This window comes from Thermobia domestica, chromosome 10 (assembly GCF_964235325.1).
Source record: "Thermobia domestica chromosome 10, izTheDome1.hap1.1, whole genome shotgun sequence".
Classification (NCBI taxonomy): domain Eukaryota; kingdom Metazoa; phylum Arthropoda; class Insecta; order Zygentoma; family Lepismatidae; genus Thermobia; species Thermobia domestica.
The window spans coordinates 85,163,925-85,185,875 of NC_137463.1; the positions used below are offsets into that span (position 1 = coordinate 85,163,925).

Below are 21,951 nucleotides of genomic sequence, written 5' to 3' on the forward strand. Positions count from 1 at the left end.
TTTCCATATCTTAAAGGCATATCTTAACAGAAATGTTAATAATTTCTTTCGAGGGAATGTTGATGTTTTACTATGAAAAATAGTCCAGTGAAATAAGCGTTTGAAATAAACATTTTAAAATAAGATAAGACCTGCTGGAATATGTTCTATACCGGTACCCTGCAAGAATAAGAAAAAAAACAGTTGCGGGTTTTCCACCATTTTGAAAAACAGTCCGCCATCTTGGATTTCTTATATGCACTTTGTTAATACTACATAACTTTTAAACCAATTAACGTAGAAACTTCATTCATTCTTTATTACACTTCTATGGTTTTTGTTAATATAACATGTTATTATCAGTTTTTTCAAGTAAAAAATTTTGCATAATTTTAGTATAAAGTGAAAAACTGTTATCTGTATTAGGGGACAATTTTTTTCCGTTACCTCATACAACTTAACAGAGCAGAAGTATGAGAAACTGCTCAAGTAAAAGTTGCTGGAAATTCCTTAAAGTTTAATATACTGTATATAATTTCACTATATATCGTCATAGCTGCGCAATAGAGTTTCAAATGTTATCGGACTTTGCGCAGTTTGTGTAGAAATATATAAAGGAATCACTTAATATGAAGAAAAAGATACTTACTTCCAGGGCCGCCCACAGGCGGGATATATGGCGCAAGCTGCGCCATTGAGAAAAATTTTGGGGGGGGATTTTACTCTACTTTCGAATAGCATTAAAACACGAGTTAATTTTCAAAAATTTTCCGGGGTGAACCCCCTTACCCCCTGCTTCGATACTCGATGAATGAAGTACCGTGCAAGTAGCCGTATGAAAGGAAAGGTTGGTTCGTTTTAAGAGAGAAGGGCCGCCCACAGGAGGGATGAATGGCGCAAGTTGTGCCATCGTGAAAAAAATTGGGGAAGAATTTTACTCTAATGTCGAATAAGTAATTTTGCTGTAGTCAGAATAACATTGCAACACGATGCGATTTTTTTAAATCTCAAGAATGAATCCCCCTACCCCCTGCTTAGAAATTCTATGAATGAAGTACCGCGCAAGTTGCTATATGAAAGGATGGGCTGGTCGGTTTATCGCTTTGTGTAGGTAATTTACCCATTTTCTGCTGGGAGCATTTATTTCTTATTTATACCATGTACGACACTTAATAAGTAATGCTGTTCAATTGCTACATGATGTATAATAAATGAATTGATGATAATATTTTGTATAGTTTTCTGTTTGTGCGATTACATTTTCTCTAATTTTCAAGTACAGGGGCCAAATTGTTACTAAATACAAATCACTACATCGTAACTTTATTTAGTTTCCTAATTACAGTATAAAGCAAACAAACCTAATTTTACCTAACCTGAAGTTTGTAATATGTATGGGGGACCAGCTAACGTAACTCTTCCCTTTAAAATTTGAAATTGTGATATCTTTTTGCTTTCAGTTACAATAGGAAATTCAATTTTTTCTTCCGATCTTTGTTAACAAATAGCTATAAAGAAGCTGACGGCGATGAGTGATGTATAGTATTCACAACAGACACACGGTGACATCCCACGTCATAAGTAAGACTACGTAAGGAATGTAAAAGCTTTGGATGTATTGTTTTCACTCCGCTTTTCAAACGACAGTCCTGTTCCGAGCAGTAATGCACTCAATCCGTTGGATAAAGTGAAGTGCCAAAACACTATAGACGTACCGCGAAGGGCATTTGTCTAAGTTCCATGGTTTATGTCTTGGCTTAGACCATTTTGACAATGAAGCTTGCTGGACAGTAATCGAAGGAGAATATAAAAACCCTTACCCCTCGAAGCAAGATTTTACTAAGTGCCGAACACTCGAAAAAATTACTGTAACTGTAATCCTGACTAAAATTCTTAAACACAAGGGCAAAAATGTTACTAAGTATCATTTCTAGTTTAAGTGACTAACTTTAATAACATTTTTGCCCTTATACGTAAGATTTTTTGTCAGAGTTACAGTCACTTTTTCTGAGTGTTCGGCAATTAGTAAAATCTTTTCCCCCTCGGTACTATGTATTCATAAACATTTCTAAATTCTCCTTTTCTTATTGGCAGGTAGGCTCCATAAAAGACAATTTCAAAACGACTTTGCAAAGATGGTGAAAATTCGTGTATAAACCGTACAAATTGGACAAGCTCCTGAATAAGTGCAGATGGGCAGACCCTAGCGATTGGGGAATTTAGCAAATCATCTGATGAGCAATCGTAACCCCTTGGTCGCAACACAAATGCACGTTAATCTGTTAGCTTTACATTATGTGGATGTATTACTGCTGCGACCGGGTGGTTATGATTATTCACCAGATGGTCTCCCGGTCCTAGCGGTTAGATTATCACCGTTCAAAGCTAGTAGTCTATGGCTCCGCTTTCTTGAGAATAGCGAAAACAGACCTTTTTCGACTTGAACATTCATAATGAGCACATTATGGGCGTATTCCGATTTCTACTAGTAGCTCTACCGGTAGATGCAAGGGCCATTTATCCCATCCTCTGATATTTCTTTGATTGCTAAATGTTAGATGGTAATATGGTCTCTGCAGTAAGTATCCCTTTTACACTGCAGTAAGTATCCCTTTTACACTGTAGTAAGTGTACTTTAATGCAATACTAAACGAAAATAAGAAAGCTTTGTTGAAATCTGCTTGTACAGCCTTTATAATTAAAGGAAGTGTACAGAATTTTAACGCAAATTTTTTTAAAAAATGTTTGTGGAGAGGTTAAAAATAACGTACATATCTATTTTTACTTACCATTTTTCATTTACAAAAGATGAATATTTACAGCTCGGTGTTTGTCTCGTTTCAGATTACCGGTTATTGAAAAAGAATACATTCGAGCTTCTACATCTGCGTCCAGTTCAAACACTAATGAAAACCGCAATGAAATTACGCACGGCGAAGAAGTCAGATTAAGTTCTGAGTCTGACAATAAAACAACAGACGATGTTGAATTAACGTATGTATCATATTCTCCCGACGCAGGAATCGAATTTTCCGTCAATGAGCCTGACCTGCCACCAGAAGAAGGCCCCATTCTTCAAAACGAACCGGAAAAAATAACCAAGCCTTCCCTCTGAACGCAAACTTCAACATGTTTGGATGATTCAAAAGATCCAGCTTTCTATGCAAATAAGAAGCTTTCACCAGAACTTATTAATCAGGTTTTAAAATTAGAATCCCAAAATCTAAACTCTATGGATCTTCCAACTCGTGTGGAAGGAAATTCAATCCAAAAGTTAAGATAGCAATTCTACCAAACGGAACCACACAAGAACGGAAATGGCTTGTTTACAGTAAGCACTATGATGCTGTCTTTTGCTTGTATTGCCTGTTATTTTCTTTACCAACAGAAAGAAGTATATGGGGCACTACAGGTTATAGGGGATGGACAGACCGCAGAGGAGATAGAGATATAGAACTCCATGAAAAATCCAAAAACCACACATCTTCGCAAATTGCAAGGTTTCAGTGGATCTGTAAACAAAGGGTTGACAAAGGTCTGACTGAACAAGGTGACAAATTGGTAAATCACAATCGTGAAGTTCTATCTGGCCTTATAGATTGCTGCCGTTATCTATTGGAGAAAATGTTGCCCTTTAGAAATAAAGATTCACTGAACGGAAAACTTGTAAATCTTTTCAAAGTGCTTGCCAAGTATAACCCGGACGCAAGAGTTTATTTGGATAAGCTTACGAAATCAAAAGAAAGCAAAACAAAACTTGGATCTAATTTCCTTAGTTACAGAAACATATTTGATTTAATAAACATTATGAATGAAATGGTTGTTTCAAAACTCGTGAAGCGTGTTAATGAAACCAACACATACTCCGTAATTCTTTACTCTACACAAGATGTAAGCAAAAAGGAATGTACCACCGTGTTAGTTCGATATGTCGAACGCAGAGATGGGCATGGAGAAATGAAAGAAAATGTGAAGCCAGAGAAGCGACTTGTTAAAGTATTTACCAGTGGAGATACAACGGGCGAACACTTGTCATCTGAGCTGTTTAATACACTGCGAACAATTGGAATTGATACAAATGGTATGGGTGGTCAGAGTATGGATGGCACAGGAAATATGTCTGGTAAATTTAATGGACTTAAGTCATTTGTACTTAGAGAATGTCCTAAAGCTTACTACATTTGGTGTAGTTCACATAAGTTTGCATTGGTCGTTGAGAAGTCTATGGATATTTGTCCTCAAGTACGACACATGTTCTCAATTCTACAAGAGCTCTATGTGTTTATGTCTGGCCACAAAGAGCATCACACCTTCATTGAAAAATTGAAAAAAAGGTCCATGTAAGGCTAGAAGAATGCGACTGAAAAGAATCAACACGACTAGATGGTGGAGCAAAAGTGATGCTCTTAAAACAATCATCAGTTGCTATGATGAACTAATAGAAGCTTTAGAGGACATATCCGAAGACTCAGAAACAGATTCAGCAAAAGGACTTCTAAAATCAATATCCGATTATGATACCGTTACAACCATGCTGATCGTTTCAGAAATTTTTAAAGTTCTGTCGCCAGTGGCTGTTTGCTTACAGTCGAAAAACATTGACTATGGAATTGTTCCAACAGTTATTTCTGAGACTATAGCCAAACTGGAGGCAATGAGAAACGACGGAGCTTGGAGCAACATGGCGGATTGCATTAGTCAGTTTAGAGTTCAACACAACCTCCAGCAAACTTCCAATAGAAGAATTCGCAAAAGGAAAAGATTCATGGACAAACTTGCATTGATGAAACACCTAGTGACCCAATAGACAAATTGAGAACAGAAGTGTACTTTCAACTACTTGACTCTTTGACTCAACAGCTGCAGGATCGTTTTCCTGAAAGCTCTCTGAATATTGTCTCACAAATGGCATACTTTTCCCATGAAGGGTTACTCAGTGTTGCTGAAAGTATGGATGGTACTATAAGCCCGGTTCTTGTCAGTGATTTGTGTGAGTATTATGGGATCGAGTGTGAAGAACTTTGTGAAGAAGTTAATGTGATTAGTAAATTATACAAAGTAAGCTACCCGAACATTGATTTGGCCGATGTACTTTTCTCGAGTGACGGGAGTCAGAGTGAAAATAATGAAGACGACATCCAAGATTCTTGTGAGGACAAATCTGATGGTGTAAGTAATGACGATAAAATGGCCAAACAAAGATCACTAGATCAGTAGGTGAAGAAAGGATTCATTAAGCCTTACAGGTGTTTGTTGAATATGTCTGGTTTTTCATACCTAACAATATTATACCAGATACTTCTGTCATTACCAGCAACGAGTTGCTCAGCAGAGAGGATTATGAGTAAAGTAAAGATTGTAAAAAATAGACTAAGAAGCAGCATGGGAGATGTATGGCTCTTTGACATGCTTGTCCTTTCTTCCGAAAAAGACATTTTAGAATGAATTACCAACAGCGATATTATAGACAAATTTGCTTTGTCGAGTGAGCAAAGAAAAAAATTATTACTCTATAAAGGACATCAAGGGTTGGTTAATGTCACCACCACAACAAGTAATAATTTAATCCAACAAAATCATTCCTGAAAAAAAAAAAAAAAAAACAAGTATGAGCGGCCTTAAAAAGAAGTGAAATCACAAAAATGAGCGCAGGTATTCTTTTTTTACAATTAGTAGTATTATTTTTTCTTTACAAAATATTGATATAATTCCCTTGTACATGAAAAGTAAGACGTAAGTTACAAGTTATTGAGTTTGATACCAAAAGAAAATGTTATCCTCGAAATTAGCCTACAAAAAGAAGTGATGTCCAACAAAAAACATTCCTGTAAAAGAGTCAAGTACGAGTGGCCTTAAAAAGAATTGAAATCACAAAAATAGGTGCCAAGTTCTGGTGGACAACAGTTACAAGCACTCACTGGCTCACTTCAAATTTAGATTTGAAACTTGACTGTTGTCTGTATGGTTACCACTAGCTCACAATTATCTCAAACTACTTTATAATTTTCAACAGACAACATAGGCAAGTTTCAAATCTATATTTGAAAGTGATTCCTTGAGTGTTTGTAACTGTTGTTCACCAGAACTTGGCGCCTATGTTTGTGATTTCAATTCTTTTTAAGGCCACTCGTACTTGGCTCTTTTACAGGAATGTTTTTTGTTGGACATCACTTCTTTTTGTAGGCTAATTTTGAGGATAACATTTTCTTTTGGTATCAAACTCAATAACTTGTAACTTGCGTCTTACTTTTCATGTAAAAGGGAATTATATCAATATTTTGTAAAGAAAAAATAATACTACTAATTGTAAAAAAAGAATACCTGTGCCATACGCAGTGTGTAGAAGTTTTTTATACCCTTCAATATCCTTATAGAACATATTTAGTATTGTACACTACCAAGACTACTAATAAAAGTAATGCCATTTTTATAATTACTACTGCCCCTACTGCTACTACAAACATTCTATAATACTACTACAGGAAATAAAAACAACAACAAAAATAATAATTACTAGTACTATAAAAACTACTGCGGCACTAGGCAATTGTTTTTAGAAAACTTGAGTTTTGAGGAGGGAAGAGATTATTAGTTTTGGGGGGATTGCGACATCAGCTTTCTGGGGGGATGGGCACCCCTGCTTACTTCCGTGATTTGAAACAGTTTTTTTTGTTTTTTGCTATTTCCAGTAAGTATCAACAGTTTTGAAAGTCTGTCTAATTTAATAATTTGTTCGTAAACTGTGGTGCCACAAGCACCCCGAAAGTAGATTTGCACATTATCTTTCTGTACGTAACTATGTGTATTAGTCCCCTGAAATTAGTGTTTGTGGTGTTTTTTTTTTTTTAAATATAAAATCCATTGAAAACGTTTTACCTACTAATCTTATTACCCGCAAAAATGTCTCAAAAAATCCAGTAGGTTTTTCGAATTTTACAATAAATAGCCCTAGTCTAGTGCAATTACGACAAAAATCGACCAAACCTAGAGATTTTTTTTTAAATAGATTAAACCTGTTAGAAAATGTTCTACGTATTGATGTTATTATCCTAAAATAGTCCCAAAAATTTACTTGTAACGTTTCCACCATTTTGAATAACTCATCAGCCATCTTGGATTTTTCGCCTCCAGTTAGTTTTTGCTGTATACTTTCTAAGCCAATTAACATAGAAGGATCATTTTTTTTATTATTATTCTAATATCACAAGCAATGTAAGAAATTATTATCACTTCTTTCTGAGTAACGTGTTTTGCATAACTTTAGGATAAAATTAATAATATTTTTTAAAACTAATGAACACATTCTTTCATTACCTCGTAAAACTCATCTGAGAAGAAATATAAAAGGAAATGTTCGAAAAAAGTTTTTGGAATTATCATAAGCTTTATATATTGCCATAATATCGAGCAACACCCCACAAGTACGTGTATTACTTGATATACTGTAGCGGGCTGCAGTGGCTCAGTGGTAGAGCGTTCACCTAAGAGTGCATAGAGTACATAGAGTTCTTGGTTCGATCCTATCCTGCAACAAGTTCGCTTTGTGGTGGACAAACAACGTGTGAGTAGCTTTTCTCGGGATTCTCCTGTTTTCTCCCACTTATTTTTTTAATTTCTCATCATCATCGTCTCCTTTAGCCTAGCCGGCATAACGTGGGACATAAAACTTAAAAAAAAAAGATTTCATTTTTTGCTATGCTGTGAAATAACCAAAAGAATAATAGTCTAGTTACAATCAATTGAACCATTTGAATCATTGTTAAAATCAAACTATTATAAATTTCATTCAAATCATTAATTCAGCTTCATAAAGCTTTTGATCATACACGTACATTCTCGGACAAGCATTTGTAAATCATTATATTCACTTCGTCATTGTATAAATTAGCCAATAAATGAAAGACTAGTACTGCTTTGCTATCTCACTGCATTCCTTCCGATTGCAAGAGCTTTGTAGTTGAATGATCTACAGCATTAATGTCCTCTCTTAACAAAATTATTGGAGATAAGTTTTCAAGTCAGTAGTCGTGGACAACTAGTCAAGTGTGTCACAAGTGGCAGGAGAACAGCAGAGATTCAACTGGAGATAGAAGTCTACTCCGGGCCTACCCACACCATGAGGTGCTGAATGTTCAACGCCCAGGCTATCATCCACCGAGTTAGTTGTCTATTAGGGCACCAACTAAAACTAAAATCCTTAGTAGAGCTCGAAATTACGTCCGTTTAGACAGTCATCCCCTCCCCACTTCTTCCGAATTTTATCAAAATAGTCTCAAACGTTTGTGCATTGTTTTTTCATCTTTACATTGCGTTTGTGCACAAAGCAATTTTAAGGTGTTCAACAATTAATTTGGATAATATTGTTTAGACAGCCCTCCAGTCTTGAAGTTCGGCTAAAAATGGTTTCACTCATTAGTGCATAGTTTGTCTACGCAAAATTTTCGTTTGTGTACAACAGAAAATGTGAGATATTGATTTATCTGGTTTATGCGTCAACCCTCTCAACAACGCCAATTGGCGCCGTGGTCCCAATCGTAGTGCATTATGTTTCGCACGCAAAATTTTCGTTTGTGCACAACCGGAAGTGTAAGATATTGACGTATCTAGTTAGTCGCCATCCTTACCACCAAAGCCGATTGATGCTTAAAGTGGTCTCAGTCGTTAGTGCATCGTTTGTGTACGTTTGTGCGCTCAGAAGCTTTTTTTGTACACCAAAGAGAGTGAAATTTTGTCGTTTCTCTATTAGAGTACCAGCTTCCCCAAACCTATCGATTGGCGCAAATGTTTTAGTTAGGTATTCGACCTTTTGGTCTAGCCTAGAAGGATAGAGACAATTGGACCCAAACTTGCAGTATCCATAGCTCTCTGGACTACGATTAAAAGTCAAAGAAATAAACTTATCTATTTACACAAACACAAGGGGACAGGGGGCTTAAACAATAAAATTTATCATAACGAAACAAAACTTGCAGAATTTACTTTCCATGAAACTCTGTAAAATAACATAATTTTTCAGTATTTATTTCCTTACTTGGTGGGAGAGGAGAGATATTTCCCATGTAATGCCATAATTCATTTCGTAGGTTAAACATAAAATGGGTAGGATGACTGGAAGCAACATGCAGGCCTAATAGTTCTTCGATCTATAATTAAAATAATAATAATAATAATAATAATAATAATAATAATAATAATAATAATAATAATAATAATAATAATCTTATCTATTTACATATTCAAGGGATACATGAGGCATAATCCATAAAATTGCTCCGATTGAAACAATAATGGCATTACATGGAGGCTTCCCTGCTTCCGCATTGTGAGAAAAGAAAAATATTTGCTTATTGAGAAAAAAAATACACGAATTTTACGAGTTACCTGCATAGGATCTCCAATGTGTAGCATTATTAAATGTTAACAAAACAAAAATAGAGAAATAATATTGACAATATAGAGAAATAATATTATATATACAAGTATGGCAAACTCCTTTTCCAGGGATGAATTTCTTAGGAACTTCTGAAAATGCTCCATCACGCTAGTTTAAGACACCAATATCATCAACTTAATTACATATCTGTAAGAAGTTGTTAAAGATTAAACTTTTAAAATTATTTTAAGAATAATTCTTAATTTCAAAAATACATTTTAATTTTTTTTTTTTAAATTTCTCAGAGCATAAGGAGAGAAAATTTTTCTGATTTTGTTCCACTTTGGTAAGTTTTATAGGGTATGCCTCCTGTCTCCTTGCATATGTAAATAAATAAATATGTTATTAGGTTTTTTTTCTTTTTTTTTTTAAGTTTGTAGGCCGAAGAGCTATTAACCTTACAACTTTGATTCCAAACATCTCAGTTCATCTATGTTACAACAAAGAGCAAAATTGTGGCATTATATGAAGGAATATGTTCTCTTTCCTCTCGCCAAATAGGAAAACAAAAATTTAATATATATATATATATATATATATATATATATATATATATATATATATATATATATATATATATATATATATATATATATATATATACAGAGAGTTGATTAATTCGTGTGAATTTCATTTGTTCACTGTCCAAAAGTGGTATGAGGTAAAGCCGTGCAATTTGGTGTAACTTTAGACGAAGGACATAAGTTTTGTTTCGCCATAGAATCATGTCACTTGTACTAAAGATTGAAGAGATATAGGGTCAAAGGTCAAATTTCGATTTTTTGCTTATGAAATTGCAATGGTAAATTCTGAAAGAGCCTGAAAAAACGTAAATCAAAGTGATAACAAAGAAAAAGCTGTATGGTATGATTCTATGTCGGAAGCCGACCAAATATGCGTCAATCAAGTGTCATGGTCAGAGGTCACGGTCAGATCAAGGTCACAGGCCACCTTGAGAACGCATTTGACATGATGAGGTACGAACATTGCGTTGTTTTCAGTGAATTCAAATGGGTTATAATATGTGTGTGTGTGTGTGTATAATATACTATTTTTCAAAACTCCAGGAAAGTAAATTCTGCAAGTTTTCTTTCATTATGACAAAGTTTATGGAGTACAGGCTCTGTCCTCCTTTGTATAGATAAATCGAAAGTTTATTTTTATAGCTTTCAATCATCGGCCGATAGAATATGGATGCCACAAGTTTGACTCCAAGCGTCGTTGTCCTTCTAAACTACACCCAAGAGCCGAAAACCTAACCGAAACCAATCGGCATCAATCTAAGGTTTCATCTAAACGAGATTCGCCAAAGTCTGACACTCCATTTTGTACACATACGAGCTTTCGTCGCACAAAAGATGCACTAACGATTGAGAATATTTTTGCGCCAATCGACGTTACTAGCGGGGGAAAGGGCTGGGGTATTAACCAAATAAGCCAATATGTTATAATTACTTCCGGTTGTGTACAAAAAGAACTTTGGCATGTACAAACGTATACTATTGATGTAGTAACGATTGAGATGCCAATCACCATTCTTGACGCCAATCGGTAAGACTGGACCCCCCAAAATTAATTTTTAGAGACCTTAAAATTGCGTCGTGTACAGCCACAAGCAAAAGTATCTCCCCCTAAGTCCTCTAATTCCATTACTTGTTGTCCAGATAATTTGCAGCTTGTAAAACGCCTGAGCAGATGAAACTTTTCTCGGCACTGACAGCAGTTGGTAGTACTGAGTCAGGTCTTTATTCAAGTAAAATTGTGAGTAGATGACGCACGAAACATTTCTCCACTCTGAGATGAATCTCTATTGTTCAGAGCGTGTTTTCCAATGAACACTATATATTAATCTCAATATTGCTGTGAATCCAACATATGATTTCATTACATACAGTATGTTCAAAGAAATAAAAACAGTGACTACGCATAAATCAGAAAATGCTTGAAAGCAGCTGAAAATATCAAATCTAGAACAAATGCAGGAAATAAGTTTGTGAATCATTATCTCCGTTGACAGACCTCCAATTTTTCTCACTCCAACATATTTTTCCTTCTGGAGGAGAGAAGATCTTTCTTGTCACACTAACAAGGAAATTACTTGGGTTCGAACGGGTGAACACGCACGAAAAGGAAAGCATGTGTAATGTTAGCACCCTGGAAGAAAACAGTGATGTCTGTTTTCCTGCAAAATGCTGTAAACGTCCGAGAAAGCAGGGCGAAGTAGATCATGTACCATAATTATAGGAATCTATAAAGTCTGACCCCGTGCCATTTTCCCGGAAATGGTTGGGTGGATTGAAAAATCTGTGCACACCTATCCCATTATTTTTAGGGGCACACATTCTGAATGAAAAAACTGTGTCCCAGGGTCCCTCGGAGGGTCGCAGACAAGCTCCAGCCTAAATTTTCAAATGCTTTGAGGGGGTTGAAGAAGTATATTTTTGGAAAGATATTGTGAAAAGAAACAAGATGAAGAATGTTCCCCTACATTCAAGCAAAAGGTGACGTTCGTTTGTCTGCAAGATGTTAGAAACCTCCACGAGATGTCACAGGAGGAGCACGTAGATAACGTGGCGTAACTCTAAGTGTACATGAGGATTGCCAATAAAATTATGAAAGCAGTACGGAAGACTATGGAACTCACAGGTAGCAAAAGAACAATTGTCACATGTCAACACCGCACACTCTGTAATGTCCATATTGAAAGCCACATCTATTACAATTTTGAAAGCTTGCACAGGTTCATAATTGTCATAACCAGCTTTCTGACATACGTAACGAAGCAGTGTTCGATATATACCCGCCGAGAAGTGATTGTAGATGACCCAATGTCATTTCAGGACAAAGAACCAACCATGTAAATTCGGCTGCTGGACACAGGAACGTAACTGGAGGTAGTCCGTAATTTGCTTGACATATAATTTGTATTGCCGAAAGAAATATGGCTTTACCCTTTTTGTAGTTTTAGGTAGAATTAGTTTCATATTGACACGTTTCCCTACACAAGCGTCCCGGAGAATATATTCATCCTTGTGTCCCGACCAAGATTCCCACAGTACGAGTGATGCATCGTTGTCAAATAAATGTGAATTTAATAGCGGCACAAAAACTTGGTAAGATGGTCTTTCATCATCTTTCCGCTCACACTTGCGTCCACTACTACATTGGGAAGTCCCGAGTCTGTATGTGCGCCCTATGCAAAATGGTGGTCTCAGACTCTTTCATGACAATTGTGTCGACATTTGGTCTATCTACCATTTTGTACCCAGGGTGAGCGTAAAGACTCGGGACTTGCTTCATCTTGTTTCTTTTCACAATACCTCTCCAATGATATACTACTTGACCCCTTACCATTTGAAAATGTTGGTTGAAGCCTGCCTGGGACCCTTCTGGGGACTCTAGGACACAACTTGTTCATACAAAATGTGTGCTAATAAAAATAATGGGATATATGTTCTCCAATTTTTCCATCCACCCAAACCCTTTCTGCAAAAATGGCCCGGGGTCAGACTCTATGGACGCCGTATAGTTATGGCACGTGTTCTACGTTGTCCTCCTTGCGGATGTTTGCAGTATCTTGCAGAAAAAAAGAAATCACTGATTGCTTCCGGGGTGCTAATATTACACATGTTTTCCTTTCTGTGCGTATTCACCCGTTCGAGCCCAAGTACTTTCCTTGTAAGTATGTATTCAAATTGAAACATTTGAAGAAGTTTGAACCTGGCCGTGATTTGAACCCGGGTACGCCGAACAGAAGTTCAATGCGCTAACCACATACCTACCGTGTCACATGATGTTCCACTCAAAATATTAGCTAGTTAAAATCGTTGCATGTAAGACTATACACAAGATATTAATATTCGTATAAGGAGACGTTCCTTATCAGAGTGTCACAATGACGTACTCGAGATTTTCTTCTTTAACTTAAAAATAAATTATATAGACCTTCGGCAATGAGGGAAATTTCACAAAATGTTCTTCAAGATGAGACAACATCATCGTTTTGAAAGAAAGTCCTGATTTACAATACTATTCTTCCTCATTCTAGCTTCTAATTTCCAAAGAAGAAAAGATAGCAGATGTTATTTTTGCATTGTTTGAATTGTATCAACATGTGTATTAATAGAAAGTTCTATTTGTATCTTCCCTAACTACTAGTTTATTTCTTATCTTTGTATGAGGAATTTGTAGCAGATTACTGACGATTGTGATGTGAAGACTATAGGGGGTTCGAATCACTCTGAAGAACAAGGGCGGAATTTTTAACTCTCCTCGATATATCTGTGTTCATGTCCCTGTCATGTTTGCAATAAGTCGAAAGGACTTTAGGTGCCTCTGGCAAACAATACCACGATTGAGAGGAATCTAAAAAGCATGAAACTCATATGGAAAAGCATGAAACTCCTATGGCAGATACCTGGATTCGAATCCAATCGTAGCAATTATTAATTCCTTATTGGTAGGTGTTGTTCACGTAATTGGTATTGTAAGTCTGTTACTTCTTTATAATAATAATAATAATAATAATAATAATAATAATAATAATAATAATAATAATAATAATAATAATAATAATAATAATTATTATTATTATTATTATTATTATTATTATTATTATTATTGGAAAGTCGAGACTTGTTACATATTTTATAGTATATGAAGTTTTTGATTATTCGATTTCAAGAATTTTTGTTCATATGGAACGTATCTGAAATGGTGGATTGCTTAGAACATTAATATTTCTAGCAGCAGTAGTAGTAGAAGAAGTAGGAGAAACAAGTAATTTCTCGGAAATAACAACCTTTGTTTTTGATCAGTTGTATTTTTTACCTATACTAACGATATGACCTACGTATTCATAAATTGTTCCCTAAACTAGTTACGTTCCAAGACAGTACTAATCAAGGTTGATACGGCTGACATAATCTTGTAGACGTGTTTCGTAGGTCACTGTTCTATTGTGAATGCACTGAAGAAAATCGTCTCAACACTAAGACCGATAGAAATTGAATAATTTATATGTTATATTAGAAGTAGCAACATTATAAATGATAAAATAATCCTTGAATTGCCCAACGAGAATCGGACCCAGGACCACCGGAATGTGAAACGAACGCTTATCCCACTACTCGAAGACATCGCTGTTAATTTAGGGGAGGAAACTTGGCGTTAAGTGCCTTCAGCAAATTGCAGTTTTAAAATTTCAATGTTGTATGGGAGTTTTTCTTTTGAAAGGTAGAAAAAGAAAGCTTATAATGTAAACAACCTCAAACTCAAGTTATCCCATGACGAAAGCGTCGGTGGACCAGCAATGGACAACTCTTATTTCGGTCATAATAAAACTGAGAGTGTTATGGAGAAACAATTGTCAAGAGAATTCAAATGTAAATTGTCAAAGTAAATTGATAAAAGGAGTGATAGAAGTAGTATTAGTGGATATTGTTGCAGAATTTAGATATGAGGAAGTTTACTTGAGTATGTAGCTTGAGTATCGTGGCTAATGCTATGTGAAACTACATTTTAAATATATCTCTTCAAGTATTTCTTTGTAATTATATTTTTTCACGTGCCATTAATATATATTACAGATTGTCGAATTCAACATTTTATCCAGTTTACTAGATATTGGGGAAATAAAACTCTCTAGCTTTTAACCCGCGAAGAAGTGATATGTGGCCCGAACACTGAAACGTATTTTTTATATATATTTTCTGTTTATTAGTTTATTTTGTATGGAAACTTTTTTGTGAAAGGTAGGAAACTTACAATGTAAACAACCTGAAACTCAAGCTATCCCATGCCGAAAGCCTATCCCAAGCGTCCTGTTGTTATTGGTGCACGTCGGTTTAAAAGTGCACAGCCAGGCATTAGATAAAACAAATTATAAGGGTCCATGTGGCCGTGGCAGCATCCAAGGGGGCCCTACCATATATATTGATAATGATTCGAATTAATTAGTTCTACTTCAGTAGTAGTATGTAAAAATTATAATAATTATAATTATTATTATAGATTCAAGGGGCCTAGGCGGAGATCCTCACCTTCCTGCCCCTGGAGCAAGGACTTCATTTTAGCCTTTGATTCATCGCTAAGAATCCCGAAGGGATAAACACGAAATTTCGCCGGTCATTTGCATGTCGTTATTATTATATATTTCATTTTTCAGACCAATTGTTTCTAAAATAAGCTCCAGGGGTCAACAGTAATCCCTGCCTCTACATCACTAATTGGAAAATCTTGAGATGAGTACATATAATTATATGAATTTCTATGGCAACTGTTGCCGATCATTAGAAAGTGAATATGGGAGAACGCCAAATAAATATATGCGCTTAATTTTATTATAAAATTACATGGTAAACGCATTTTATCTGATTCGAAACGGTTATCGTCGAATATACACGGCTGCAGGAGCACTCTGATTGCCAAACTAAAAAAAAACCCTCAACGATTTACACTTCTACATCCGACGTCTCTTTCATTGTCTCCGTGACTAAGTCGGAAGCACACACGCCTGCGGACTGTAAGGTTGGTGGTTTGTGGCTACGCCAGGATACTTTTTAGTGTCTTTTAGACTCACTTTAATGTAAACAAATCAAGCATATAGGGAATTTAACATATTTTGGGGGAGTAATGTTTTTCATTGGCGTTTCGTCGCGTCTCTGCCTCTGGTGGTATAATTGTCAAAGCGGAAGTGGGGCCACAGTAGATCGTCGCTGAAAGACATCTAATTTTTGCCGAAAGGTCGCTAGTTGCCCATTGCTAGTTTACCGACGCTTTCGGTATGCGAAAACGTGAGTTTCAAGTTGTTTACATTATAAGTTTATAAGGGCGTGGTTCGTATTGTAAGTTAATCTTCAAAATAATTTACACGTTTTATCACTTTCTTAACTAGCTTTTAATATTTGGCCATGAGAAATATATATAATTAACTTTTATGCACAAATAATGAAATATATATTGACCTTCATACACACTTAAGTACTCATCAAGATGTCTACGTATATGTACAATTATTTATATCGTTGCTATAGTAACAACAACTTATATTTTTGCTACCGATTTACAAAATAATAATCTCGAAATCTCTATATGTCTTTCTTTTTCTTTATATATTATATTGCTCACATAATTCGCCTCTGATCCCTTTCTGAAAATAGGCACAGATTGCCAATGATACATACAACGTTATCGTTGTAAGTTTTCTTTTTATACATTTCGCAAAGTCTTACAAAATAACGTAATAAAGATAAATAATATATAAAAATCATGTTTCAGTGTTCGGGCCACACATCACGTCTTCGCGAGCCAACAGTTAGAGAGTTTTATTTCCCCAATACCGAGTAAACTGGATAAAATGTTGAATTGGACAATCTGCAATGCATATTAATAGCGCGTGAAAGAATATAATTATAAAGAAATACCGAAGAGATAATTTTAAACTGTAATTTCACGTAACATCAGCCTCGATGCTCAAGTTGGACGTTAAACTTCCTCATATCTAAATGCTGCAACAACAACCACTAGTACTACTTCTATCACTCATTCTCAACAATTTATTTTGACAATTTAAATTTAAATTCTCTTGACTATTGTTTCTACATAACACTCTATATTTTATTATGACAGAAACGAGAGTTTTACAACATTGAAATGGTAAGAGTTTGCAATTTGCTGAACCCTAGAAACACCAAGGTATTTTACATACAGAGATGCTCAAGGTGGGACCGTTGGACACATACTTATCAATACATGATATTAAATTTTTAAAAGGATTTTGCTATAAAATATTAGTGCTTTACGATGTTTATGCTAGGTTAGGTTAGTTTCGGTTAATTTAATTTTAGTTTACACTTAAAAAGCCCGATTAATGTATAAGGGTCCAATGGGCCCACATGGGTGTTTTTAGGGTTAACACACTTGACGCCACGTTTTCTTTTCTTAGTTAACAGCGATGTCTTAGAGTAGTAAGATTAGCATTGGTTTCACATTCCAGTGGTCCACGTTCGATTCCCGTTGAGAAAGTAAAGGAATTTTTTATCATTTGTAATGTGTCTACTTACAGTGAAAGATAACATGGAAAATATTCAACTTCTCTCGGTCTTAGTGTTGAGACGACTTTCTTCAGGACACTCGCAATAGGACAGTGAAATTGAAATATGTCTACAAGATGACGTCAGGTGTATCAGTCTTGATTCGTACTGTCTGGGAACGTAACGTGTTTAGACAAATGATGAATACGTAAGTCATATCGTCAGTATAGGTCAAAAATACAAATGATCAGAAACAAAGGTTGTTATTTCCCAGTAATTGCTTATGTTTCTCCTACTTTTTCTACTACTACTACTGCTAGAAATAATAATGTTCTAAGCAATCCACAATTTGAGAGACGTTCCATACGAACAAAAAGTCTTGAAAGTGAATAATCAAAAACTTTATGTAATGTAAAATGCGTAGCGAAGTCTCGAGTTCTCAATAATAATAATAATAATAATAATAATAATAATAATAATAATAATAATAATAATAATAATAATAATAATAATAATAAAAGAATAACTGAATTAGAATACCAATTACGAAAACAATACTTTTCAATTAAGAAAAATTGCCACGACGAGATTTGAACCAGTGTCTCTGCAACACGAGTTTCATACTTTGTTAATCTACCACAAATTTCTCATATTAAAGATAAGAAAAAAGTGTCTAGTACCTACGGAAGATACAAATAAAACATTCTATTTCTACAAGTGTTGATACAATTAAAAGAATACGAAAATAGTGTATGTTGTGTTTTGTTCTTTGAAAATTAGAAGTTAGAGTGAGGAAGAATAGTAATGTAAATCGGGACCATCGTCGAAAACTGTGAGGTAGCCTCAACTTGAAGAACGTTTCGTGATATTTTTCTCATTGACGAAAAGTATTTATAACTTTTTAAATTAAAGAAGGAAGTCTCGAGTAGTCTCACTCACAGAAGGAACGTCTTCTTATATTATCATTAGTATCATGTGTATAGTCTTACATGAAACGATTTAACTGGGTAATAGTTTCGGTGGAACATGAAGTGACGCGGTAGGTCAGTTAAGCTCGTGTTCCCGAGCCTTTCATATCGAGAGTAGTGTTGAATGTGTTAGAGTGCCTGATCTCGCTACTTATATATTCTTTGGAAAGACTATCAGTGGTAGAGCATTCACCTCTGGTGCTTGGGGTCCCGGGTTCGATCTCAGCCCCCTTCAAGTGAACTTTGTGGTGGACAAACATCGTGTGCGTGGGTTTCCTCGGAGTTCTCCCGTTTCCTCCCACTTCCTTCATTCCACTATTTCATTCATTAGTCATCATCACCGTCTCCATTAGCTTCAGCGGCATAACCGTGGGAAGTAAAACTCAAAGATTTCATTTTCATTTTCTTTGGAAAGATTAGTGCTTCTTTCCTACGTTTAGTGTTTTTGTGTGCTTGATGCATAGCATCGTTTGTGTACAGTATTTTGCAGTTTAATAGTTTGTTCTACTATGGAATATAAGAAGGATTTGCAATTTCAATTCATATTTGACCGAAGATATAGAAGCGTCAAACCTCTAATGCTAGCCAAATACATTCGTGGTTGGAAAATAAGTTTCCTCATATATTTGAAAACATGTGTGCGCTACAGTTAGATGCGGAATCATATAGCCTATACAATAAGTTTAAAGATCTACAATCCTATGAACATTTTGACGCAACAATTCCTTCGTCTGTAGAATTCACCAACGTGACTGGGGAGTCCAGCGCAGTCCAGATCGGAGCCGCTGATGACTCGATTCGGTTGGTTCGTATATATGACTTTCCTCTGGAACAAATGTTATCATTACTAGAAGAGAATTTAAAACTTATAGTAAAGTACGCAAGATTGAACCACAACTATGGAGAGGCATTGTATAGACATTGCCTCATTTGGCATTGCATAGACAGTGGCGTACGTATTGCTGAATTGGAAATACATAAGCATATACAGTCTCGTATCATAGTTCAAGGTTGTAAAGTGAGTGTGACTTATGAGGAGCAACTTTTTACTTGTTTTCGATGTCAATCAAATTTTCATACGATTTGCACCTATCCTTTGAAGAACGCAGACCAGCTAGAGCCGCCCCTGACCAGACGCTTCTACACATGGCAGAGGTTGGCAAAGTGCTCCGCTTTTTTCAGTCTTCAGGATCGCTTTCACTCTCTGTCACTACCCCTGCTTCCCGCCCAGAGTTAATCAGGGTTGCGTTCTTTGATTGATAATAACGAGTTTTCTGAACTAGTGCAAACCCTCCCAGTGAATTCATCCATAATACATAAAGTGCTAGTTACGAGAGATACTGAAGTGAACTTGGCACCCCTGCCTTTACAGAATACGCCTGTGGATGTGATGGATCTTTATTATTCTCGTCCGCCGGCGCAGATAAGTTAACGGTGGTGGCTTGTTCTTCGTCTGGAGTACAAGACAATAATGCCCCGTCCCCAGCTCAATGCATCGGTACTTCCGTGCAAGCTGATTTTTCTTCCCAGCGAAAAATGAAAGTCACTCGAACTTCTACGAGAAAGAAAGAACAGTGTGTCCTTGAGGTTACCCGCTGGGCAGATCAAGCAGACACACTCAAATTACGTTCACAACATCGGGCAATATCTGACTCAGACTCCCTTGAGGCGTGGGTGTTTAATTTTCGGTATTGACTTTCACACCTGTTTTCCAGGTTTTCGTCAACATTGTACGTCATGTTGTTGTACCTGGCAGTGTTTTTGTGTTCGGAAAGGAGAGTTATCACAGTATGTGTTATATTAGTTTCAAAATACGTAAGTTTGCTACAGTGTTCATGGGAAAGACTCCCCTTCACTTTTGAATGTACTTTCTTTTTCTTTTTCTTTTCTTTTTGTGCGATTTTAAAATGTTAACTGTAAATTCTCTCAATCATCACCGTATCAGTTCCGATCATAATAAGGCCCTTCTAAACCTGTTTATCGAAAGCCGACCTGATGTTTGCTTTCTACAAACAATAAGTTCTCTCCTTATATCTTTTGAGTTTCTTACAGATTATCAAGCCATTATTCTCCACAATCAAGAGACTGGTATTGCGATTTTGGTTCGAAAGGATCTCAGTTATGATCGTGTTGTGTTCGCATCTGTAGAAAGAGCTATACGTTGTTATATTCAGACCATTTGTTTCATAGCATTACATGGTCATTCCGAGTTATTACGTACAAAAGAGAAAAATGAATTCTATGCCACTACCATACCTTCTTTACTTTCTCCGTGGATTCCTCATTCTATAATTGTCGACGATTTCAGTGCTATTGTAGATCCCCTACTTGATTCTCGGACGCCTACCATTCCTTGTTCTACTTTGTTGGAGCTTATACGTGTCCTAAAGTTAAAAGGCGCTTTATTTTTGTCAAAATCACTGCATGTTTTCACCCAATGCACTTCTAGGACTAAGAGTTGAATCGACTGAGCATACATTTCAAAGAGTTTATGCGCTGCAGTAATACAGCCATATACAGTACAATTCCAGTCGCATTCTCTGATCATGTTGTCATCGAAGTAGATTTCAAAATGCCATTCTTGCCACCGCCAGCTCGCGGCCCTTCCTATTGGAAGATTGATACTGAAATCATGTCTCGCGCTGAGAGTTGGCGGAATTCTAGCGTCGATCACCTAATTGGCGCGTAATGCAGCGGTACTATCCCACTTTGATTTCCTGGTGAAATTCATTTTGTAAACCTAAATTGCGCAGCTTCTTTCAATGTCAAGGGCGAGTCGCGAGGGAAGATGAGTAGCATTTACATGAAATTTTATACCTCTCTCTCCGAATTTTGGGGTGCTCCGCCTTCCCTAGATAACCTGGCTTGCATTAACAGTATCAAACACCAATTGAAAAGGATTTACTCCCATATTTCGGTCAATGAAAAAACATATTTTTACCGTTTTCCATAAGAGACTATAACTATTTATCATGTTGATTTTGCGACAACGGCGTTCTACCGCTATTCACTCTCTCATTCTGTGAAATGGCACGAGCTCCACTAATTCTGCGCAAGTCTTACGAGAGTTCACGCGCTACTGCACAGAATTTGTAAATGCACGTCTCATAGACTACGTACATGCCCCGGGGTTTTGTCCACGTTATCACATCATCTCACAGATGACGAGTGTCAGGTATTGATCAACCCTATTACTGAGGAGGAAATTTTCGCGATCCTCAGTCGGACAAAGGGTCGCAGTGCCCCCGAAGAAGATGGATTAAGTATCCAGTTTAATAAACAGTATTGGTCTCACCTCAGTCCCTATCTTACCGCCTTATTCAATGCTTTGTGAAAAGGCGAAGCAGTGGCTCGTAATACCGCCATCTTGGTTCTCATTTCAAAATCCCACGCAGCGCATTATGTTTAGGACTATAGACCTATTTCTTTATTGCCCGTCGACCTTAATTTGTTCACCATAGTGCTTACAGCCCGACTTTGACCAATCACTCGTCACTATATTAGTCCCTATCAGGCGGCACTCCATGCTACGCATAAT

General features: G+C 36.2%; 1 protein-coding gene across 2 annotated transcripts in view; it reads left to right on the forward strand.

Moving 5' to 3' along the window:
- Window positions 1-21,951, forward strand: part of LOC145662522 (aminopeptidase N-like) — a 154,247-nt gene that overhangs the window by 12,475 nt on the left and 119,821 nt on the right. The gene's annotated exons all lie outside the window — the stretch shown is intronic.